General features: G+C 37.5%; 1 protein-coding gene and 1 pseudogene across 6 annotated transcripts in view; one reads left to right on the top strand and one right to left on the bottom strand.

The window, feature by feature from the left end:
* SLC9A9 (solute carrier family 9 member A9) overlaps window positions 1-26,435 on the bottom strand; it is a 608,568-nt gene that overhangs the window by 375,187 nt on the left and 206,946 nt on the right. The gene's annotated exons all lie outside the window — the stretch shown is intronic.
* LOC129491190 (ubiquitin domain-containing protein 2-like) lies at window positions 1,483-2,597 on the top strand (annotated as a pseudogene).

Below are 26,435 nucleotides of genomic sequence, written 5' to 3'. Positions count from 1 at the left end.
CAGTGAAAATAATTTCACAGAAGAGAAAGAATTGTTCTTTAGCAACCCACACACCTCTATCTAACTCATTCAGAAGAGCTGCTGAGGCAATTTTCTAAGCCCTGTATTTTATTGATATTGTAGAGAGATGTTGAAGAATGTCCACAAGGAGTAACTGAAAGACAAGAGGAAAATCAAGGAGGTTAAAAAGAAAACACAGAAGATGCTGTCACTATAAAGATTATATAGTTTCTCAAGCAAAATCCCAGACAGGGTTCAGTTTTTGAGAGAACTTGTCATAAATGCTCTAAGCAGAGTAATTTTGTTTGTGTAAGGGGGAATAAAGAAAGAAAAAGCATTTCCAAACCCTAACTAATACTTAGAAAAAAGGAAGTTTACTCAAAGCAAACTGGAACCATTATGCTTGTCTGATGAAAGTGGGATTTTCAAATTTGCAAAAATTTACATTGCATACATAATGCAGACACATTTTCCATGCATAGCAGTCAAATATTAAAATCTTTACAGAAGCTTTTATTTTGTGTAATGCATGTATACAATGTTTTGCATTGCCCTAGATAAAAATTCATCTCATGGTGTCATGCTGTGTCAATCCCGACGAAAGGCAAATAAATCCTCATTTTACCAGGACAATAGCTTTGGGTAAGAGGATAAACTAGCTCTCATTAATCTCCACTCTTTTCCAGCTGAATCCAGAGGACCACCCACATGGACAGCGGTTTAAAAAAGGACTGAGTTGAAGCACTTCTAAGCATGCCCTTTTCTTTCTCGGTATCTCAGCAACTTCTGGTCCCACCAACAGAAGAGGCCAAGTAATAAATACCATTTTCATCATGTTTTACAGTTTACAAAGAGCCCATCTCATTAAGTTTCCACAAAACTTAATGCACTTGTATTTTGTTGACGGTCAAATAGGGTAAGAAACTTGTCCAGGAACATTAGGAAGTGGCAGAGGTGGAGCTTCAACCTGGGTGTCTTTGGATCACCTAATACCCTCCCACTAAACCCCTTATCACAGCTGTATCTTAGCCACAGAAGAGAAGTGAGAGGTTGAGAGAATCCTTCTTCTTCTGGTAGCCCCTGCCTCCATGAGTCATGCTATAGTCCTTTTGTTCATTTGCAGGGAGAATCCTACTTTTACAAGACTTTTTTGATCTATTTCATTTGACATGTAATCCATTTATCTCACTTCAAAATATACCATATATCTGATCCATCCTAAATTCCTCCACTTTCTAGCTGAGGGGTTTTGGCAAGTAGTTTAACCTCCCTGAACCTCAGTTTTCTCATCTATTAAATAGGATAAGAAGTAAATATAGCATAGTTGTGGGGAGGATTAAATGAGCTGGGATATGTAAATCACTTATCAGTACTAATACATAGTAAACACTCAATAAATGTTAAAATTAAAAAATCAGCAGGGGGCTGGCCTGTGTTGGGTGAGAGGACTAGTGCACCTGTACAGAGCCCTGTGGTGGTGAGCTCACACAAGCGCCCAGAGGTGGTAGACAACCACCAGGGAGCCCACGTGGGTGTGGGCATCCAGAACAACTCCTCAGGCAGACTCAGCAAGAACTCAGAGGGCACCAGAGTTGCTCTAGCTGGTAACCAGCCTTTGAAAAAGGAGAAACAAAAAAGGAAAAGCTACTATCCCATGACAGATAGACAACTGGGAAGCAAGAGGGTCGAATTTTGGGAGACTGCACTAGCTCTTTTTTTTTTTTTTTTTTGGAGACAGAGTTTCCCTCTGTCACCAGGCTGGAGTGCAGTGGCATGATCTCAGCTCACCACAACTCTGCCTCCTGGGCTCAAACAATTCTCCTGCCTCAGTCTCCTGAGTAGCTGGGACTACAGGCGTGCGCCACCATGCCCGGCTAATTTTTGTATTTTTAGTAGAGACAGGGTTTCACTATGTTGACCAGGCTGGTCTCAAACTCCTGACCTCATGATCCACTCGCCTCGGCCTCCCAAAGTGCTGGGATTACAAGCGTGAGCCACCACACCCGGCCGACTGCACTAGCTTTTCAAGGCTGTAAGGAGATTTGGGATTTCTTGAAGGCTGCTGCATGTGTTTTTGAGAGAAGTTATTGTGAACTTGCACAAGCAGTCATTGATAGTGCAAATGTAACATTATACATGGTGCACTCACAGAGTGCTATGATGAACGGGGGAATAGATATCAGCTTCCAATCTATTGTTTGGCAGCAGCAATCACCACGACAGAGGAAAAGAACATAGAGACTCTGAACGTTCCTCAGCCACCACCCAATTCTAGATATGAATGTCAGCTCCGTTTGTGTCTTCCCACAGGCAAAGCCCTCAAACTTTTAGTGTGCAGCACAGACACAGTATGCCACATGCAGAGGTGGTGACTCGCAGCAGAGGGAGTGGAACTGTGTAGTCAGCGGTGGTTCTTTTCTGGCAGACCTCTCACTAACAAAATGAAATTGGGAGAGCCAAAGTTCCCAAAGGACTGTGCTGTACAGGTTAGAGTGAGGCAAACTTTCCAAAACCCAACACCAATTGAGAACTGAATTGGTCCCATTGGCTGATCCCTAGGCCCCTCCCACTCCTTTTCATTGTTGCTGTCATTTCCTACTGGATGGTGTGAAATTTATTTGCACTGCTCTGAATTCCCTATGAATGGATTTATTTCTGAGGAATTACAAGTGAAAAATTTCATCTGTGAATGAGACCAATGCAAATAATTAATAAAATACAAAGAGCTAAAACAAATAGTTGGAAGCTGGTAATGAATGAGCTTGGGTGGAGGTGAACATTTACTTCTCCAATTAAACTGTGAGCTGCCAGGAGGGCAGGCCATTATTTACTTAATATATCTGTATTTATTGTATTTCATTTATCTAATTTAATGTATTATGTATTTTACCCTTCTAAACACCGTTAGGAAAATACAGCTTTCTCACTGTAACTGCTGGGAAGGAGCATGCTTTTGTTTAGAATGTGAGCAACTAGGGAGCAGAAACTGTTTTCCTAAGGGACAGCTAGATGAGGGATGGAGGGATAAAAGGAGAGAAAGGGTACAGATGCACCTCCACTTATGATGGGGTTATATCCCAATAACTTTATGGCGAGTTGAGAATATCGTTAATTTGAAAATGCATTTAATATACACCTAACTGATGGAACATCATGGCTTAGCCTAGCCTACCTTAAATATGCTCAGGTCACTTACATTCTCCTACGCTTGGGCAAAATCATCTACCATAAAGCCTATTTTATAAAAGAATGTTGAGTATCTCATATCATGGATTGAATACTGTTCCAAAAGTGAAAAACAGAATGGTTGTATGGGTACTCTTAGTATGTTTCCTACTGAATGAGTGTTGCTAAACACTCTAGTATTTAGAACTGACAATACTGTAAAGTTGAAAAATCATTATGTCAAAGCATTGTACATTGGAGACCATCTGTATTATAAACACTCACTCTATAATATTTAATGTTAGTAAGATGAACTATAGAAACATATTTGAGTCACTTAAATGACTATATTTGATTATTTGTTAGAATAATCATTTTTTGAACTGCAAAATAATTTTATGGCATAAACTTTGGTGTTATCAGAGTTATATAACATAAAATTAGAACACATTTTGTCAACAGTCTCATTTTATAGATGCTGTGAATCAGGCCCAAGGAATGTATTTAAATATGTATTTAAAATATTATAGTCAATACTATTTTATTTTCTCCCAGATTAATATATTCAAAACTTCTTCTTGAGCAAAAATAATAATAATGTAGTTCAGTTAAGTATATATATTTTCTTCCAAAAAGATTAAATCAACTATCAGCAGAGGAGCTACACTATCGACATTTAACTAGTTAGTCTTTTTGTGGTAAATTATGACCATCTCCCTGTTTTCCTCTGTAACATCTGCATGTAGAGAAATTACTTTTGTAGTGACATCATCAAGAGATAAGGTAATATCTTAAAAATGTAACTGACTGTAATCAGTAACCACACGGGGGAACCACTAAATAAATAGTCTGTTCACCCAAATAATTCATCAATTAATAGACAATCATAAGCTTGGCAGCTTGTCTGATGTCCAAACTACTGACTCAACAAGTACGTATTGAGTATCTACTAGTGCAGACAACTGTGCTGAACGATGGGATAGGTTGGTGAGGAAAACAGACATTGTCCCTGCTGGCATGGAGTTTAAAATATATTAGGGAATAATAAACAATAAATGAGTAAGCAAAATGTAATTACAAACTATGATAAGTGCTATGATCGGGGCATAGTATTTAGAGTTGACAATATTAAATACTAAGACATTATTCATTATTGATCTGAAATTCAAATTTAACTGGGTATCCTCCATTTTTATTTGCTCAATCTGGCAGCCCTATCAGTATATGTGCGTGTGCGTGCGTGTGTAGTGGGGGGCAAGGGAGAGAGATCTACTAGCTATAATATCTGGCAAAATTCATGCCTAGACACTCCATTTAAATTGACATTTGACAGATGAGAAAGAGCTGTCCAGGAAAGGAAGGGGGTGGAATGGTGGGATGTTTTAGGTGGCACTGGGGGTAGAGAATTCCAGACAAAAAGAATAGCATGTTCAAAGGCCCTGAGATGTTCATTCACTCAACAAGTGTTTATTAAGAGTCTATCATGAGCCAGGCATTAGGCACTGGGGATTCAGTGGTGACCAGAACAGAAGCACTCCTTGTCTTCTGAGAGTGGTAAATCTGAAGGACCAATTGAGGATGTCAAGACACAGCAGCAGAGAAATCATTTTTGGCAAGGAGATGAAAGATAATCCAATTACATTATTTTTAATTCCTTAGTGGCTAATATGAGGCTCAATGAAAAAACAAAAACATGTATTTTTTGTTAATTCAACAATCATTTATCCTCAAGTTGGCCTGGGGGAAAAAGAGAAAAAAAGAAACTGACAGACAACCTTTTGTTATCCTTTATAATAATTATCTTTGGGTTATTCATTAAGGAGATGCTTCAAACTCAATGAGAAGTGACGTGAACTGAAATATAGAGATTTCACATTTGTTTAAATAACTCCTTAAGCCAAGCCATTTAAGTAGGGAAAAAAGGCAAAACCCAGAGAAACAACAGCAGAAAACAACCACTTGTCTGATTGATTGTGTCTCAAGAATGGCAGAGCTGCTCTACCAATGTAACCACCTTCTAGGAAGGTGCAGGATAATCCACAAATACCTTCCATTTTAGCGAATTGTTTTTTTCCTCTGAACATGCCAGTTTATTTGGGGTGGAGAAGGGATTCTTGTGGATAAGAGCACAAAGCCTTTTCTTTTATCACAGAAGCTAAGGTAGATTCTTTCTGCCTTGACTATTATCGGTGAGATTTTTCAGATAAGATCAATTTTGTTAAGGATAATGCAGTTCATGGGGAAAAATAATCAGAGTTTAACTCTCAGGCCCTGGGTTGAGTTTACTAAGTGAAAATTTGAGGGGGAAAATGGAATTCTGATTTATAACTCCTTTTTGAATTTGATCATTTGAAAAATTTTTAAAAATAAATTCATATTCCAGTGTATTTTCTGAATATTATAGACTTTGCTTACAGTATATTTCTTTGGAAACGCTGTTACCTAAGATTATTTATCAGTCAATAGCTTAAAACAAAATCTGGTAGGATGATTAAAATATAATTAATAATTCAGAGAGTAGTTATGTCAAACTAACCTTAAATAGACAAGAAATCTATTTTTCCAGCTCATTGCTATATTTTGGGAATCTTGATAGTTTATTTAGTATACTTGCTATACCTCTCAGATTCATAGCAATTGCAAATTTGACAAGCCTGCAATCTGTCCCATGATTTCAGTCACTGATAAAAATATTAAACAGGGTAAGTCCTTAAATAGAGCTCTCTGCAAAGCTACTAGAAATACTGGATTTTATTGCTAAATAAATCAATACCCAATTACCTAATTTTGCCTACATCTAACTCTAAATCCTTCAAATTAGTCCACAAGTTACTGATGAGAGACCAAGTGCCTTGCATAAATCCAAACAAAACTTAGTAGGGATTAAAAATAATCCCTGCATTTGGGTCAAAAATTCTAATGCACTTTTGAGAATATAGAAGTAAACTTGTTCACAGGAGAGCAACTACAATGATGAAGGCAATCAGAACTATATCTTACACAGAACTGAAGTAGGAACTTTCAGGGGAGACAACATTTAATTCTTCTTGATAGTTTTACTTTTTCTATTATTCAAACGGCTTTCATAGCAAGGAGAGGGTACTCTTGTTCAATATTACAGGTGACAAATTCAAATTTCCACAGGGGTTGGGCAGGCAATGTGAGTGAGGAAAGTCTCTTGCATTTCCTTCCTTGATAGAGACATGAGCACAAAACATATTGCCTTTCCTCTTATCTCTTTCATAAAAAGCCACTGTTCAAACTCAATACCCCACAGCAAATGGTCCCTAGGGTCAGTTTGGAGGTGTTGTGCCTGGGTTAAGGGGAGGAATAGCCGCTTCTTAATGCCAGCTTAACTGTTGTCAGAGGAGATGTATCTACACTCTCCCAATATTCCTACATCTTCCAGTTTTTTCAAAAGAAACTAGAAATCTGGATTTTTATGCTAGTTCTCTTGATTTTTTAAAATTTGGACAATAAATTTATATTTTTCTAAAAAACACTTCGCTAGTCAATACTGGGCAGGCACAACAATACATAGGCTGCTCCTGACTCTATGATTCCCACAGGCTGGACCAGAACCAATGACTTGAAGATATAGCGAAGCAGGCAAGAGATGAGTGGAAGGAAGAACTTGTTGCCCCTCAACTGCCTGCCTTCTCCTGAGATCATCAGATCTAAGCAGAGCAACCTCATGTGATCATATTGGATATCATTTATATCTGTGACTGGATTACAGACCTTTAACTCCTTGTCTCACTTTGAGAGTCAGTGGTTCCAAATAAAGCATTCTCTGGGGATTGAGGGGAGAAAATCAGTGGCTGGCAAGTTCTTGAGAGTGTTTGCCCGAAAGGTAGAATATGATCTCAGCTTTGCAAAATGATTGCCATTTGGAGGCAGATGACTTAGAGGGAATTTCCGGTTGACAAAACAGCAGGCACAAAAGAGTAAAGGTGGAAAGGAGAGTGGCCTGGGATGGGGGTCACAATGAAAAGATTCTAATGGAATGGAGAGTTTATAGCAATTAAGCCTGGGGGTCACAACTGGCCATATCCAATTATGTTTGGCCATCACATTGTTTAAAATAAAAATTGAACCTGAGACACTTTTTGAGGGCATGTACCCTCCACTTACCTACTGACCCCATCACTTCTTGTCTTGTATCCAGGACCACCACACAGTAACATTACCCAACTGACCCCCAAAATTCTTAGATCTTTCACCCCAACGATAAATTTTGATTTTATGCAAATTTATTTTCCTGAGACAAGTTTATGGTACATATAAATTGAATACCTCTTGAACATTATTACATGGTTAATAATTTGGAACTTAAAGAAAAAATAATATAAATGATAAATTTGAGGTTTGGGTTGCAGCTAGAGGAAAGTTTCATTATATTTTTGGAAGTCCACACGTTAAGTGATAAATCTCATATTTGTCTGATTTGATAAACTGTTCCTATGGTTTGGGAGATGGATGTAACTGTTCCACAAACATGGACACAATTCTGAGCAGGGATATTAGGGCTCCGGCAGGTCTGGTTAGGCCTATCCTGTTCCAAGTCACCAAACTAATCAGTTAAACAACTGGTTGCTTGGCCAAAGATTTCACTTTTCAGTCAATTGTCCTGGCATCAGAGACACATGCATTCCTAGAGTTTTACTCTCATCATTTAAAGTCAAGTTTTGTTGTCACACAAATACCTTATGCCTTTTACAAACATCGCTTCATTGGACTCTTACTATGTCCCTATCCATGCATGCATTAAGAGATAGAGACCTACTAACAATAAGTGGCCAACTATTATGCCAGTTATAGGTGATCAGGATACAGCGTAAATACAACTTACAACACTTATTAGGTGAGCAGGGAGATAATTTCATTCCAATTAAAAATGCATTTATTGGCCGGGCACGGTGGCTCACGCTTGCATTCCCAGCACTTTGGGAGGCCGAGGCTGGCGGATCACGAGGTCAGGAGATCGAGACCACGGTGAAACCCCGTCTCTACTAAAAATACAAAAAAAAAAAAATTAGCCGGGCGTGGTGGCGGGCGCCTGTAGTCCCAGCTACTCGGAGAGGCTGAGGCAGGAGAATGGCGTGAACCCGGGAGGCGGAGCTTGCAGTGAGCCGAGATCGCGCCACTGCACTCCAGCCTGGGTGACAGAGCGAGACTCCGTCTCAAAAAAAAAAAAAAAAAAAAAAAAAAGCATTTATTTCTTAAACCATTTTTATTCCAGAAGTAAAATAGTAATGTATTTTCTGCCTTAAAGATTAAGGCAATGCAAAAGTATATAGAGTAAAAATCCTTTTACTTACATTTATATGCATTGCTATACAGGTATAATTTTTATGTAAATACTATTATACACTATACATTTTCAGAAACTTCATTTTTTAACTTAAAATGTCTTAGAGGTTTTTTCAGGCCATAGATTTTTTTAAGGCTCCAAATTGTGCCATTATTTGTATGTAGCACAATATATTTAATCTTTCTTATAAATAGACATTTTGACTATTTACATTTTTTGTTATTACAATGATACAATGTATAAATACCTTTGTTGATGTAAGCAAATATTTTGTAAGGTAGATTGCTAGAAGTACCTTCACTGGGCACATTTAAAATTATGGCTGTTACTGGCAAAAATATTCTTGAAAACATTGAACATATCTATAGCTATACACACACAAGATCTATAAAATACTATCTATTTCTTTATTGTTTCCAGGATTTGAATTTTATTTAGGAAGAGTATTAATATTCTAAAATTCTAAAACATGCTTCCAATGTTTTCGTAGTTTTTCTTAACATTTAGCTCTGTAATCCTTCTAGTTTCATTTTAGGAATGATGTGAATTAGGCATTTAACTTTTCTCCCAAAGGAATAGCCCGTTGCCCCACACTATTTATTAAAACACCCAATCTGTTGCCTTTATATTGGAAGAACAATTTGGCTTGGGTTTCACATTCTTTCCCTCAGAAGTGAAAATGTGCTGCCTTTCCATCTTCTGAAATTGAATGTCACTGTGGTCAAGTCGAAGGCCAACCTGATTATTTCTGCTCTTGTAAGTGACTTGAATTTTCTGCCTATGTGCTCCCATAATCCTTTCTTTAAGCTTGAAATTCAGTAACTTTTTCAGATTATCTTATGCTGTTGAGGATTCCAAATGAAACTTTCCTGGAATCTAGTGGGTCCTTTATGTCTATCTATTTATTACATTGTTTCAGGAGAATATTGTTTTACACCATGTTCTTATGATATTTTTCCAAGCATTTTCTTCTTCAAAACCATCCAACTGTCTGTCATTCATTTCTGTCATATTCTCTGGAGTCATTATATCTTTGTTCTTTTCTACTTTGTTTTGTGTTATTTCCCCAAATGCGTCTTCTATGTATTTAACAATATTTTCAGTGAAGTTCATTGTATTTTTGTGGCTTCTAGAATGTCTTTTGTCTTTTTAGTGATTTTATTTATCTCTCCAACTTTTTCCCTGAGTATTGCCAGCACACTTTTAATCTCCCTTAATTATTTTACATCTCTTCTATAAAATTTTGAATCTTTTCTCTGAACATTTTTGTTTGCTTGGTACTTAGGAGCATCTGCTTAATGTTTATTGCTTTACACACACACACGTATGCACACACGCACACATATAGAAAGAGACAGAGAGATCCATATTTTCTGCAAGTCCTTCAGAATAATGGAGAACTCCTTGTTTACAGTTTTTCTGAAATACTTTGATATATTTGTTTGGGGACTGTGGGCTCTTCTTTGGCTTAAATTCCCTCCATTATTTATAAAAAATTATTTTGCAGTTTTAATGAATATGTACAACTCCCTCCTTTTTGATTATAACTCATCTTTTTAAAAGCCTGACTATTATTTAAATAATAGTACAGGGAAAGGGGTGAAATAGGGTAGAGTAAGCTGAGGCTCACTGCTGTTTAATTTGGGTTTTGTCCTGGTTATCTATTGTTGCAGAGCAAACCACCCCACAACTGAGTGGCTTAAAATAACAATCAGTTATTTTGTTCACATTTCTGCAAATTGGGCAGGGTGCAGTGGGTCCAGCTCATTTCTGCTCCACGTGGTATCAGCTGGGGCAGCCTGAATGGGATTGCAGGATCCACTTTAAAGATGGATCGCCCACATGTCTGGCAAGTCTCGCTGGCTTTCGCTCCCTCTCCAGGTGGAACTCTCCACAGACTGATTTGGCTTCCTCACAGCAAGGTGGCTGGGTTCCAAGAGTAAGTTCTCTAAGCGAGAGGAAGTGGAAGCCGCTAGTTACTAAAGGCCTGGACCTGGAAACTGGGACAGCATCCCTTCTGTACTCTTTACATTGAAGGTGGGGCATAGACCCATTTCTGGATAGGAGTGTCAATGAATTTGGGGGCTATGTTTTAAAACTGCCACAGGCTGTCTCAAGCATCTGTCACCAAATCTGTTATTTCCTTGCTATTGGGAATACATCTTTTTGTAGTTTGTGGAATTCAAATTGAGGTGGCATAGAGAAAAACCCCCGAAGTTGCGGATGAATTATGTTTTAATTTGAAAACTTCTCTTCTTCCATACAAATAACCTCCAGCAGAGTCCTTGGCTAGGAAACCAGAATGTGTCAGCATGATTTCTATTTGGCTGCTGTTTTGAGGGGTCAGACTATTTCCCCCATTTTCCCCTGACCCATCTACCTGATCTTAACTGTGCTCTAAACAACAGAATATTGGATGCTCTTTTCAGTAGTATGATGTGCTATCAGGTCCGAGAGAAACAGACTTGGCTCAGCATCTTGCCATCTCTTGTTTAAGATTTCACATTATTCAGCAGCAATACTTCATACTTAAATATTTCATAGTTTATAGTTTGGAGTTGTGAATACTTTCCTGTTTCAAGGGCTATTTTTTTCTCTCTATTTTTCAGTGTTTTTCTTAGTTTTAGTTTGTTTTCAGGGAGTCTAGTAGAATAAAACTATTTTATCCTGCTGTCTTAAGCAGAAGCTCCATGTGATCTGTAGAATCGGCTTAAAAATATATGCTGTGATTTTAGAAGTGAGTTTGCACTGAGGATACAGTTTACTTGTGGGAGAATTGGCTTTTGAATCTTGTCATCCTATCTCATAGCAGGTCTCCTTATTGTTTGTGGTGTCTTTTTGGTCCTTTACTAAATTTAAAATTTTTCTTTTCAGATATCTTGTACATTTATTATTTAATGTTTTTCTAATTATGTTAGATTTTTAAGATGCTATTATGAATAAAACTATTTTCCATGACATGTTATCATTAATTGTTGCTGAAGTCCTGGAAAGCTATTGATTTTTGTCTGTCAATCATCTGTCTAGCCAGATTTCTGATTTCTCTAATATTTTGCCATTTAAGTCTCTTGTATTTTATTTTCTAAGTAGACAATCATATCAGCTCATCTATTAAGTATTTTATTTTGATTTTCCCAGTTTTAAATTTTTTAATATTTTTATAGATTTAGGGGGTACAAGTGCAGATTTATTACATGTGTATATTGCATAGTTGTGAAGCCTGGGCTTTTAGTGTATCCATCACCCAAATGGTGAACATTGTACCTAATAGGTAATTTTTCAGCCTCATCACCTTCCACCCTTCCACCTTTTGGAGTCTCTAATGTTTATTATTCCACTCTTTATGTCCATGTGTACCCATTATTTAGCTCCCATTTATAAGTGAGAATAGACAGAGGTGCAAAGCACTCGGGAATGAGATAATCTCCTGAGACCTCTACTTCCCCATCTCTGCAGGAGATGGTGAGCCTGACAACATGCAGAGTACACCACTACTAAAACCTACAAACAAGCAGCATTTGAGCAAGCCACTACACTAAGGCTATCTATAACCAAGGAATTCATATGGAGCCTTAGCCCCCACCCCAAGATCACAAATTAGCAAAGCCAAATGACCCTACCCAACATATGCAACAGTCACACCTTCAAGGGGAAAAATAAAGTCCCATTAAAATGAATGTAAATTCAAAAATTAGAAGTGACAGTTTCTCCAGAAAAGAAGGAACCAATGTAAGAATTCTGGCACCATGAAAAAACAGTGTGTAACACCCCTCAAGGATCACACTAGCTCTCTAGTGATGGATCTTAACCAAAACGAAAATTCTAAAATGACAGATAAAGAATTCAAAATATGGATCATAAGGGAGTTCAATGAGATCCAAGGGAAAGTTGAAAACCAATACAAAGAAATCTGAAAAATAATTCAAGATATGAATGAAAAATTTACTACAGAGATAGATATTTAAAGAAAGCACAAAACTCTGGAAATGAAAAATTTACAGAAGGAATTACAAAATACAGTTGAAAGCTTTAACAATAGATTAGACAAAGCAGAAAAATTTCAAAGCTTGAATACATATCTTTTAAATTAACCCAGTCAGACAAAAATAAAGCAAAAAGAATGTAAAAACTGAACAAAGGCTGAGAAATATGGATTTTCCTATTTTGAATTTCTATGATTTATATTTCAAATTTCAGCTTATCCCTGTTTTGTAGATATAATAGCCATTATATACACCTTAGTAAGTATATATGTTTTGGGCTTTAGTTTTCTATAATGTTGTTTCCCCTTAAAGTTGATCTTATTTGCTTTCATAATCTATAGCTTTAGTGTAACTCACATCTAAAATCTCAATAGGTTTTTATTTTTTAAAGGTGAGAATAGATATGTATACTAAAGCTGCCATCTTGATGAAATGAGAAAACCAACTTAAAGAGGTTGACTGACTTGCTCATTGGTATAAAATTAGTAAATAATAAAGTCAGAATCCAGACTGCCAACCCAACCTTTACTTCTCCATGGAGAAGTAAAACTCACATTTTCCACATCTGAGGTATGTTCTAAGATTAAAGTTTTTCCATGAAAACTTTTATTAGAATTACTAATGAAAAGAAAGTCAACTGCATACATGCGTATATTTTTCTACTTTTCCTAACTTTTTCTTATAAATATGCTAATGAAAAGGCTAAAAGTGAACAACTATAAGAACAATAAACAATGTCTGAAAATTTAAAATAGTCAACTGTTACATAAGTAAGAATCAACTCTGCCAAGAAGATTTTCTGAGCTCCATAAAAAGCAAAGTAGGCAGGTGAGAATGGGAATGGGGGTAAAAATGAAAAACGATAAACCTCAAAACATATTAGGGTAAGAATTTAATTTAATGGCCCAAAATATAGCATGCTCACCTTAATGTCATTAGATCAAATTTGACCATTTAACTGCCATTCTGAAAATAAGCTATTTGGCACAGATTTTAGAATTTGACTTTCATAGATCCAATTTGAATTAATTGCCTTTAGAAAAAACAGATAAAACTACATTATGATTCTGATACTGCAGGATAATGCCAGGAAGAGGGGAGTCTAAATTCTACGTGAGTTATTTCATGTAATAATTTAGCGGGCATTCACTCTAACTTTTGAAATGAGAAACTCTTGCTGTTAATCCATGAAGAACATCTTAATGGTGAAAGAATTTCCTCCTTTTTCCTTCAATACTGCCTGCCATTCTGGCAATGGGAAAAGTGATATATTTGAGGACCCCTGGGGCAGGAAAATTGATAAGAGCTCCTGACTTCTTTCCCATAAACAACTAATATTTTAAAGCTATTAACAAGGGAGCTAGACATTCAAAGACAGTTCATTTATCTTCAATAGCTGGCAAGGGTGTCAGGCCCTGCAGTCAGGCACAGAAAAGTGGGCCCCGAGTTCACCCTCTATTGCTGAACAGCTGCTCTTTCCCAAGGTTTTAATCAGATTCCCTAAGCATCCCATGCCCCAGTAAGGCAGAGCCCACATAAAACTGGTAATAAGCCTGTCATGTAAATTCATTACAAAGCTCAAGTAATATGAACAGATTGTATTCTCCAGGCCAAGAGAGAGCTTTTAGTTTGGACCAAAAATTATTATTGCATATTGATTTGGCCCCTTGTTCTCTGGAAAGTTTTTTCTTAGAAAAAATTCAGACTTGGTCACCTGAAATAAAAGACATTTTCTTGGTTGTTCAGAATGAGAAGTCAGGTTTAAATGTATTAGAAAGAAAATATGTCTTTGGATGAAAAATTCTTAATTCAGAGACCCAAAACTATTTATAGAGTTTTGTCTTTTTGTTTAGCTGCACCTACCCTCCACCCCCTGAAGTGAGAGCCATAGCTTCCTTTAACTCTTGAGTTCTGACCCAAAAGCTTAGTATGCAGTATTTTAGATTATGTTATTAGAAGTGAGTGTGGCAACCTTTGGAAATCTTTCCTTGCATGAGGCAGAAGTCAAGATTGGTTCTTCTCATAGACAGCCTGATGCCTAGCTATCAACTACTATCTGTTAGTAGGCACTAGCGTGGGCATTCAGGCCACTGGTTACAACAGAGGGAATGAGAGGGAATCACTATCAACCCCTGACCAGATATTAAAGGACATTAGAGACAAATGACACTGATGCATCATGACAAGATTATACTGTATCAATTAGAAAAGGGATTGGGTAGTCATAAAAGAATCACAGAATCAAACACTGCTAGTCTTCTTCCCAGCTTTGTGTAGTATTGAGAGGGCCAAGTTTTATCATCTTACTAAAAGTGAGCAGTTTTTAATTATCCTGAATGTTGGTATGGATTTAGGAGGTCATTACCAAGCACTTCAAAATTTCAAAGACCCATTGGATAAACAACAGCTTTTGTGTGAAGGATGAGGATAAACATTTGACACCCTTCATCTGTCCCTATGTTTACCATACAACACTCTGATATTATTTGCTTTCATATGCAGGCCTGCCTATGGGAAAGCCTGCTTTTATCATGTGGTGTTTGGGGTACTTGAAATCCTGATGACAGTAATTTTCTGTGGTGAATTAATAAAGTGGATGCTGATTACAATTCATTTTCTTAAGTACCTTGACGATAGAAAGAAAATGAACTGATCATACCAGCATGGATATTCTGGTCCCTGGGTCAGTAATTCCCTTTTTTTTTTTTTTTTTTTGAGATGGAGTCTCACTCTGTCATCCAGGCTGGAGTGCAGTGGCGCAATCTTGGCTCACTGCAAGCTCCGCCTCCCGGATTCAAGCCATTCTCCTGCCTCAGCCTCCCAATTAGCTGGGACTACAGGTGCCACCCACCACGCCTGGCTAATTTTTTGTATTTTTAGTAGAGACGCAGTTTCACCGTGTTAGCCAGGACAGTCTCAAACTCCTGACCTCGTGATCCGCCCGCCTTGGCCTCCCAAAGTGCTGGGATTACAGGCGTGAGCCACTGTGCCCAGCCCTGTAATTTCTTAGTTTATTATGTTAGCACCTTGGTTCCACTTCTGCCTCATGTGTATTGTATTTAGTGCACGTCATTCTCTTAGTACATGGCTGGCTATATTGGGCCCAGACTAGAAAACATCACTGGGCACTCCAAACTAGAGAGATAACATTTCAAACAATGGGATAAAATGAATGAAGAGCTACTATGACTGAGTGATGATATATAGCAGAAGACAGAATTACTTCCTCCAACTTTCTCTCAAAACTGGTTTTAGGCCAGGCATGGTGGCTCACGCCTGTAATCCCAGCACTTTGGGAGGCCAAGGCGGGACAATTGCTTGAGCCTAGGAATTCCAGACCAGCCTAAGCAACATGGTGAAACCCCGTATTTACAAAAAATACAAAAATTAGCCCGGTGTGGTCTGTGGTCCTAGCTACTCAGGAGGCTGAGGTGGGAGGATCCCTTGAACCTGGGAGGTGGAGGTTGCAGTGAGCTGAGATCATGCCACTGCATTACAGCCTGGGCAACAGAGTGAGACCTTGTCTCAAAAACAAAACAAAATAAAACTGGTTTGTTGCCTAGAAAAATCATCTCAAAGTCCTCTGTGCACATAAAGAAAGATTTTTAGAGCATCTCCATTACACAGTATAACAAGAGCTGATATGGCAGAAAATGTCCCTTGTGTACCACCCACAGAGATAACTTCTCCCCAGAAACTGGAGAGAACTGAACAGGTGGATTCCTAGATGGGTTGTAAATCTGACAATAAGAACACGAGAATGTCAGAACAGAGTAAGAGAAACCAGGAAGACAAAGTGAAAGATGAAGGAGAGCTTCCAGAGAGAACATGACATGTCCACGATTGGAAACACCAAAGCCACAGAGAGCCTAAAATTCTGGAGAGAAAAATGGAGGGGCCCCGAGGAAGATACTTTACCAGTTTCCTAATAAATAGGTATTTTTTGCACAGTCTGAAATTGTTAAGGGCTACCTACAGTCTCATAGCAGGTATAAATTGCTTTCAGCATTTCCTTACCAAATTAAAAAGGATTATCTGTTGTCAGTTTTTTTTTTTTTTTTTTTTTTTTTGAGACAGAGTTTCGCTCTGTCACCCAGGCTGGAGTGCAGTGGCGCAATCTCGGCTCACTGCAAGCTCCGCCTCCCGGGTTCACGCCATTCTCCTGCTTCAGCCTCCTGAGTAGCTGGGACTACAGGCACCCGCCACTATGCCTGGCTAATTTTTTGTATTTTTAGTAGAGACGGGGTTTCACCGTGTTAGCCAGGATGGTCTCAATCTCCTGACCTCGTGATCCGCCCGCCTCGGCCTCCCAAAGTGCTGGGATTACAGGTGTGAGCCACTGCACCCGGCCTGTTGTCGCAGTCTTTTGCATCATTTTGAGAAGCATTCTGGTGAAGGTAGCTATTGGAGTGAAAATTGCATTGCTCTAATAAACAGGTCTTTTGCTGTGTCTCCACATTTCCCCCACTTTCTCTATACACATTATTTCTCTCTCTATGACCATTCAGTGTCCCCCGTCTTTGAATATTATAGTGGATTATGAGTAATTGTTTCTAAGTTATTTTGCCCGCCACTCCCATTAACTATCATCACTATTATTGTCATAGTCATTCCTTATTAGATTTATGAATGTTTCTACCAATTTCTCTGCTCAATTCTCCTTGCTTCTCCCTTATTCTGAGTTTAGTTTCCTATTTCTACTCAATAATATTCTTCAGAAGTTCTATCATTGATGAGTGATGAAGTACCTGAAAATGTATTTAATCTTACTCTTAAATGACATTTTAGTTGAATTTAGAACCTGGGCTGTCAATAAATTTCCTGCAATACTTTGAACCCATTATTCCTCTATCCTCTAGCAGCTAAAAGCAGCTATTGTTGCCAATGAGAAAACTATTGCCATTCAAATTGGAGGTAAGTGTAAGTAATCCTTATTGGAAATAAACCATCTCTCCTCTCTGGTTGCTTTTAAAATTTCTTCTTTCTCTTTGATGATCTCACATTTCACAACAATGATCAATCAAATATTTTCTTTGTCTTGCTTCCTCAAGTATCTAATAAATCTTTTCCCCTCCTCTAGGTGGAGGCTCAACCACTTGAGGTCTGGAGCTGCCTGATTCACGAATCTCTGTTGCTCAAATAGACTCTTTAAAATTAAAAACACAACAAAATAAACCTAAAACCTGCAACGTATTTGAATGTGAATTAGTGTTAATTTATCCAGCTCTAGATAGAATGTGATGCTTCAATTTCTCTCTTTAATTTTGGAAAATTATCAACCATTATCCCTTCAAAATATTGCCACAATTCAGTTCTCTTTAGTTTGTCCCTTTGAAATTTTTATTGATGAATTCTGGATTTTTAAAAACTGCTATCCTCCATATCTCTTAACTAGCCTTTCATATTTTTTATCTGTACTACATGCTGGGCCATTTGTCAACTTTATATTGTTTCATCGGTGGGTTTAATATGACATTTATGTCATTCCCTTTAGTTTTTAATGTCAATATTTGCACTTTTCATTTTGAAAGGTTCTTTTTTTCCTATTATACCATTCTTTTCTAATTTTTCCCCACTCCACCATTTACCTCTTCAGTCTCTTTAGTGTGCTTATTTGATAATCTTTCTCATATTTTTGTAATTTTTTTGTTTAGTTCCTTAGGGTGCTTGTTCTTCTGATTTACTTTTGTTTTGTTTATCTCCTTTCTTTCCTTCCTTTGCTCAGCATGGTGAAGTTACTCTTTCTGCGGCCTGTACATTTTGTATTGTGAGCTCATTTTCAGAAAAGATTGTGTTTTTTAAGTGGGATTTCTATGTACCTGGGATGTGAAAGTACCACCCCAGGGCGGTTTCAGTATATTTGGAAATAGGAAGAGGGAATACGGCTGGGACAGTTGTTTCAATAGTCCTGAAAACTCTCCATGTTAATTTATTGGCTTACATTTCCTGTATCACAACTGTCCAGGCTAGGGATTTTGATTTCTCAAATTCCAGATAGATGGCAAGTTTTGTCGCTATTTCTTAAGGCTGCTCTACACAGCCTATGTGACTGAAGGAACACTTTGAAATTGCAGGCCCTATTCAAAGAGCTTTGCTCAAGTTGTATTACCATGAGTGAATCCTTAGACACGGTTCTGATTTCCACATGGAAATGGGATTCCAGCTCCAAAACCTCTGGGCAGTATATGCTATATAAAATCACATGGCCGCTGACAGTGGCAGCTTCCCACTCTTGCTGTGATTTTTCTCTTGTTTCTCACCCTTGGAGAATTTCCTTTTCTCTCCTTCAAAATCAACTCTACATTTAGTAATGTTCGCTTTTTAAAATAAAGCCTTTCTTTGAGTTTTTAGTGCATAGGACCTATCATTTTAATCCACCATGTTCTGAACATTCTAGGATCATGAAATATGGTTGTTATTATTCTTATTTGTCCTCCAACCACTTTCTTCCAATAATGGATTCCATGTCACTGGTCACAGGGATGGGAATGTGACTCGGATCTGACCAGTTACCTTGTTTAATTCCCTTAGAGTATTATGTGATTGGCTTACGGGTGATCTTCCGATACAAGCAGAGACAAACAGAGTCTTTGTGACTGATATGCAAATATTGGGAGAAGGAAATGTTATTTTGAGCTAAAAAAAAAAAAAAAAAAAGTGAGCCTGGAGATGCCATTAGTCACCTTCTCCTGCTTTCTAGACTAAGCCGTCTATCTGTACCATGAAAGAATGAGGCTAGCACTCAGAGGCAATCGGGGCCAAGAGAGAAAAAGAACGGATAGACAACCATGTTTGAAGTCTTAAGCCTGGCATGTCCAGAGTCAGCTCAAGCCGTGTTAAACAGGCCAATGGGCAAATTTTGCTGAAGCTAATTTGAATTGGGTTTCTGTCACTTTCATCACCTGCATCTGACTTATACACCAATAAATTAAAGTACGTTGGAACTGAGATAAGAAACCATCAACATGGATTTCTTTTATTTAGTTTTGGTAGGCCAATTTGTCGCGCATGACTTGACACTAGCAAAGCAAGTTCTAAGTTATGGGGTTGAGTTCTGGAGACGCTGCCAGTGAATGTCAGATCTCATCTGAGAGACAAAAGACAGAGTCACAGAATATAATCAAGGTCAAGTCCAAGTAATCTGAACAGGGACATTAAGAGGTAGGGTAGGGGAGATGCCAGAGTCAGGAGCCGGGGAACAGGAATGAGAAAAAAACAAACAAGACAGCAGCAGCAGGCAGGGGTGTGGGCAGCACACCGAGCACATGACTTAAAGCTGGAATTCAGCTGAGCACTGCTTCCCAGCCTCTGTTTAAAGATCCCAGGGTGGCCTTGCCATTCCTGCCATGTGATGCCACCTGGTGTCTGAAAAATGAAGTCAGCATGAAATTGACTCCCAGGACAGAGTCCTTAAGCAAAAACGGCCATACCTTTTTTTTTTTTTTTTTAATTATGTATCACCCCAGTATCTAGACAGGCATCAAAATAAATGAGTTTCATGCTGATTATCAGTTTTCAAGGCAAATATCAAAGTGAATTACCTTCAGAAAGATGTGTCAAGATATAAGAAACTTGTTCTTAAGTTAAGCAGATTCATGAGAAATATACCTCTGGTTGTGATAACAGTTTCAGTTAATTCTGATTAAAAGGGGACAGCTTCTTATCACCTCTGTGTTTACAACTATGGGTCAAATTGGAGGAGCACTAATGAGGGTTTCTAACAAGGCTTTTCAAATAGTTGGAAGAAGCAGAATGAACATTAAATATCTATCTCTGGAATAGCTTTTAACGATTAGTATTACAAAACGTCTCCCCATCTGCTTCTGAAGGGGTCTATGAACTCATTCATTCAGTAGTTATTGGAGAACCTACCAAATAATTGCCTATGTGTTGTGAGGGATGGAGAAAATTTGCCTTTAAGGAACTTGAAATCTACTTCAAGATGACGTTACCAAGAGAAAAAATGGAATTATTTTGGGAACATATTTTTATAACCAAACTCTATACATGTAAGCTATTTTCTGAGATGATTTCTAGGGTGAGGTTTTATTACGCATATTAAATCCCTTTATAGATATTGTTTGCCTACTTCAGTGAGGAGTTATTGAGGGCCAAGATGAGTGGCTATGCCCATCCAATCTATGTCACCAACACTTGGCATAATGTCTGGCACATACCAATCCTCAGTACGTTTCTCTTGAATCGTTGGATGATAGTTCAAGGTTCCCCTCACTTCCATGGTTGCTTGAGTCTCATAGCCATCCAATTACCTTCCATATTAAATTTCCCTTAAGATACATGGGCGGTAAGAAATGTAGTCTTTCAAAATGCCAAAGTGCCAAGCATTCACTGGTATCACACTTTAAATGACATTATCTAGCAAGAACTTCTCTGCAGCATAACAGTCTCATTTAAAAAGACAAAATTGGTGCTCCATTTCTTCATCTTTTTAAATAATCGACGACATCGAATTTCCTTATAAGCATTTACTTAACAGGGAATAAAGACATCTAGTATGTATTTATTGTCATTCAAGAGTCAGCTGTTTAATGAGATACTTATTTTATCTCTAAGAAAACCTGGAGGCATTTGCATACTATGGAATTATTTTACAAGTAGGTTTCAGTACAACAATGGCAGTATTTCTGTTTTGCAGATAAATGGCCCAAAACATCCAACATCCTCTTTCTCTTCCACCATGGGTAGAAAAAGAATTTCAGACTTCTACCTCTGTGCAGTCTGCACTTAAATGACTGTTGCCAATTATTAAGTATGTTAATGGAGATTTTTGGGACCAGAGTCTATCATAAGTAGTTTGCTCTATTTTGGTAAATATATGCAAGCCAAAAGAAAAAAAATAAAAATCACTTGTGATTCCACATAACACTTCTGACTCCATGTAATTTATATATAAATAATACGAATGTTATATGTTATTTATATATACAGGTATAATAAAAATATATAAAATTTAATAATATATAATTATATTCATATATAATACATATATGTTAGTATATATAATATATAATTTTAGGTGCATTTGCACATATAAATTTGGCTGTGAATTTTTAACCAAGCTAGATCTTATTATATATTAAATTTTCTTATTTAATAGTTATTAAATATAAATATTATATATTAAATTTCCTATTTACTTAAAAATGTATTGTGAATATCTTTTCCCATCAATATATTTTTTCTTTATCATTTTTTAAATGGCTTCATAGGGTTCCATGATATTAATATATTATAATTCACTCAACCAACTAGTAACCATTGTGCACAACTTCTTGCTCAAATCAAGGCACTCATCTCCATGGACAGACTATTGCACATGCTCATAATTACTCCTTAGAATAAATTTCTAGAAACAAAATTGCTGGATCAAATGATTCACAAATTCTAATGACTCAGTAAATACTGCCTTTGTAAAAGTTTTATCACTTTCCCTTTTCACCAGTCATATAGGAGGGTTCTCAATTCCCAAGCCCTGACTTACTCCAAGTATGATTATTCTTTTTTGAGTCCTGAAGATTTAAATATTTGCCAGGTAAAAATAATACTCCATTGTTGGTTTAATTTGTGTTACTTCATTATTAGTGAAGCTGATCTTATTTAGTATAGCTGTTGTCCATTTATGTTTCTTCTTTTGTTTATTAACTATTTATATCATTTGTGCATTTTTCTATTATGCTTACCTTTTATTATTGGTCTTTGATGATAGGAGTAACAGCAACAGCTAACATTTAATGTGTATTGAGCATGACGCACCAGGCCCTGATTTAGGTGTTTTATGTTTAATCCCATCCTGTGAGGTAAGTGCTATTACTGTCTTTATTTTACAAATGAGGCTGCCAAGGCGCAGGGGGATTGAGTAACTTGCCCAAGGTAACGTAAATCATGAATTAGGTATAGTGATGAGATTAACAATTCATCACGTATATTACAAAGACTATTAACTGATCAACATGTGTGTTGAAAATGCTTCCCTTGGTTTATCATTCGTCATTTAATTTTTTGTAGTGGGTTTCACCTGCTAGGATTGCTTGACTCTATTGCCATCAAACAAATGGGCTTTTATTTTATAGTTTCTGCTTTTGATATCTTGATCACCTGAAGAAGAATATATAAGTAAATATAATTCAGACACATTACAAACATTCAGACAGCATAGAAGAGTATAAAATAAAGAGTTAAATTATTTCTCATCCTTTGCCTATATCCTACATAGCAAAGGTATCTGATTTTTACCATTTATTTCTTAATTTTTCTGATTTTTATTCTATGACTTTTAACAATATGCACACATTTTCATTTCTTGACTTAGCAACTCCACATAGCATCTGTTCGTTTCCTAGTATGCCAGACACAGAATTTTAGTTAGCTTCTCCCTTCCTTTCTTTCTCCTTTTTTCTGTTTAACTTCCACAAGAAATATCAGTTTTGGTTGTGAGCACCTTTATAACTTTAAGTAACATATTAATACTTCAACCTCTATTTTCTGATTTATCAACATTAGACAGTATGTCTTAACTAAGTGGTTCATTCCTAATAGAGGAAATCACGTGTAAAAATGGTTATTCTCTAAGTTTCCTGGATCATAAAATGCCATATTTATGAAGAGATGCTTCACTAGAAGCAGATTTATCTTTAGTCACTTTAATAAAACCAGAGAGATCTCTGTAAGTAGAATGAAAGATATTGATATAAATAAGGGTAGAAACTATATTTATATTTATATAGCACAGGCTATGTAGGTTACAGGGCCTTTACAACCATATTACTTTATTTATTACTCATAATAATTCTGTAATGTATATAGAACAACTATTCTCACATTTTCTAGATCAAGAAATTAGCACAGGGAGTTTATGGCCATACAAAATCACTGTAGTGGTCATCTAGGTCAGCAGTCCCCAGCCTTTTCGGCACCAGGGAACCGTTTTGTGGAAGACAATTTTTCCACGGATTGGGGGAGGAGATGGCTTCGGGATGAAAGGCATTCTCAGGCATTAGACGCTCATAAGGAGCGCGCAACCTAGATCCCTCACATGCGCAGTTCACAGTAGGGTTTGTGCTCCTAGGAGAATCTAATGCCACCGCTGATCTGACAGAGGCAGAGCTCAGGCAGTACTGCTCACTGGCTCACTGCTCACCTCCTGCTGTGTAGCCCAGTTCCTAATAGGCCACAGACCAGTGCCGGTCCACAGCCTGGGGGTTGAGGACGCCGATCTAGGTTTTGTTTTGCTGTGTTTCTATCCAGCATCCACTTTTCCTTTATCATGGCAGTATTACCTGAGCGATAATTCCACCTTGCTCCAGTCTCAGCTCATGTGCTTCCAATGAAGCTAATTATATACACTTGAACTCATGGAACAGGTGACTTAGACCTGAGCCAATAAATGCTGTGCCTTTTACTGGCTATAGTGATTATTCCAAGATAAACTGCACCAGAATCTATGAAAGGTACTAAAATTTAGTCTGGGAATGGTGGAACAAACATTTTTGGTCAAATCTCCTGAACAGACAGCCCTGGGAAATGCTGGCAGCCATCGTGTAACCAGAAGAGGGCGCTAAACATGAAGTTGAGCGAAGAAAGATTCCTGTTCATTTCATTGGATCCTTGACTGAGCCATTTCTATTACTGGTGTTCAGTTACATCAGCTAATACAGATTCCCTTTTTGTTTAACTCAGTTTGGGTTGGTTTCTTGTCAACTGTAGTAATTGCACAGTTAATTAGTGGCAATCTTGACACCAGATCTTCTGACTTTTAACCTAGGCTTCTTTCTACTCTACCATGCTGCCTCTGAAATTAAGATTTTTGTTCAGGATTCGAAAACACACACTCCTTGAGATCTCTTCCATATACCTTTTGCCTTCCTTCAATAGCCTATTAAATAACATTTAGAAATGCAAATCTATCATGTGGAATTCATTTGTGAGGCAGTATGCATACATGTTTGAGCATGACATTCTCTTTATGCTTGAAATAATAGTATGGGTTAGGGACAAGCTGTAACTTCAAAACTTTTATGTTAAATAAAGTTATTTGCATTTTAGCACAAACAATTCTGGATCATTTTAAATCACGAGAGCATGATATAGCACCCACCACCTGCTGCTACGTACAAGAGCTGTGGCCATCAAACTTAATTATGTTAGGTATCTGAAATTCAGAGCACATTTAACCTAAGAAACAGTATTATAATTAATCATAGCCTTATTATATTAGCAAAGAAAAGCTGCTTTAATCTAAAATGTGGCTAAATACTAGAGTACAGTATTGCTACAATACTATTAAAAGTGTAAACATACTAAAACTGAAAAAGATGGTTCTTAAGCAAGGAGGTTTGCTGGCAGAAGATGGGAAGGTAAATAAAAGTATGTGGCTATTTCAGAGGGGCTCTGGGGTCTTGGCCAAGGGCTGTAGTCATCAATAATTGGGTTTCACATCAAAATGGAAAACTTTTTTTCCCATGACACAAGAATAACTCTATCACTGTTCTTAAACTTCAAAACCACACAAAGATGGAACTAAGAAAGAGAAAACACAAAAGAGGTTTTTATTTGTTCTTCTGAGACACACTTCAAGTACATAGAGTCTGCTTTCAAAAAGTTACTATCTAGAAAGGCAAATATATATGTAAATCCAATGCTGTGCAGGGGTGAAGCAGAAGCTCAGCCTGTGGGCTGGTGAGCTGGTGGTTCCCAAAGAAGGAGACTGAGGGAAGAGTTGAAAGACTTGATTAGGCAGAACCAGAAGCTGAAGAGGGCAACCCAGGAGGAGTGAGCTTTGTTCACAGGCATCGAGATACCACTCAGAGTGTTGTGTCAGGGTGCTATACATGGTTTAATGTGAAGAGAAAGAAAAATGGAGAGAAAATGTTTGAACTTTTAGAAAGTCATAGAAAACCTTTAAATGATACACAAATATGGCTTTCCTAAGGGAACCAGAAAACGGTTGGCAGAGAGTGTGTGGAGATAAGGCATTGCAAGGAGAGGAAATACGTGTGTGTAAATAGATGTACAAAGAGAATAGTATGTGTGCTATAAATTAAGTTTAAGAAGCAAACAAGCAAGTGAGAATAAGTGAAGAGAATGGCACATGGAAGTGTGCAAAAAGGAGAAAATGGTGAGCAGCAGACAGCACTGGTAGACAGCCTGGGCCAGGACATGGCAGCGCTATAGACCACTCAGCAGAGCTCATGGAAAGGAAGAGCTGATATCCAAAGATGTAAGCTTTGGAAGTCAAATGTTTTTACCTAGGATTACCCTTTATTTTACATTGGAGCTCACTGGGATCGCTGTACGATACCAGAATTGCCAAAGCTGAGGAGCACGAGATTTCAGCTAGAATGGCAACGTCTCATTCCTAGAAAGGAAGAGCTCTTGCCGTGGTGTGAAACACATCTTCTTTTATTAAGATATTATGAAGACATGGGTAGAGAGGTAGGAGAGGCACCTGCAATACCAACCATGGATTGACCTGAGGAGATACTACATGGACTATTTCAAATGCTCCCAGGTTGGTGCTCAACAGCATCAACATTTATCCTCAGAGTCTGCATTTTTAATGGAAAACTACTGTGAATGGTAGTCCTGAAAGCAGAAAGGCCAAACGTTCCCTGGTTGTGTCGGCATGATTCTTTCCCAAGCTCATTTGCACTTTAGTGGTTTTGCTTTGCTTGGCCTTTTCCAACTTGGCAGCTCAGGAAGTAAAAATGAGGAACTCAGCAGATTTTTAGAGTTTTACTCCAAATGTTCTTTTAATGCTAGTATTTCTTGGACAGGGATTTCCGATGTCCTAATTAATTGTTCTTGGTGTTTCTTTAAAAGCATCCTTTAGCATTTGTGAATCTGCCCATGGCTTTTGCTCTTAATTTGCACTCACTGATATTTTCCTTTAAAGCAGGAAAGACACTTCTCTGTGGCCAAGTGAAATATAAGTATATTTGGAGACACACTTGAAA

Source organism: Symphalangus syndactylus, chromosome 10 (genome assembly GCF_028878055.3).
Source record: "Symphalangus syndactylus isolate Jambi chromosome 10, NHGRI_mSymSyn1-v2.1_pri, whole genome shotgun sequence".
Classification (NCBI taxonomy): domain Eukaryota; kingdom Metazoa; phylum Chordata; class Mammalia; order Primates; family Hylobatidae; genus Symphalangus; species Symphalangus syndactylus.
The sequence above is the reverse complement of the archived record's forward strand: the minus strand, read 5'-3'. Positions and strand labels throughout refer to the sequence as shown.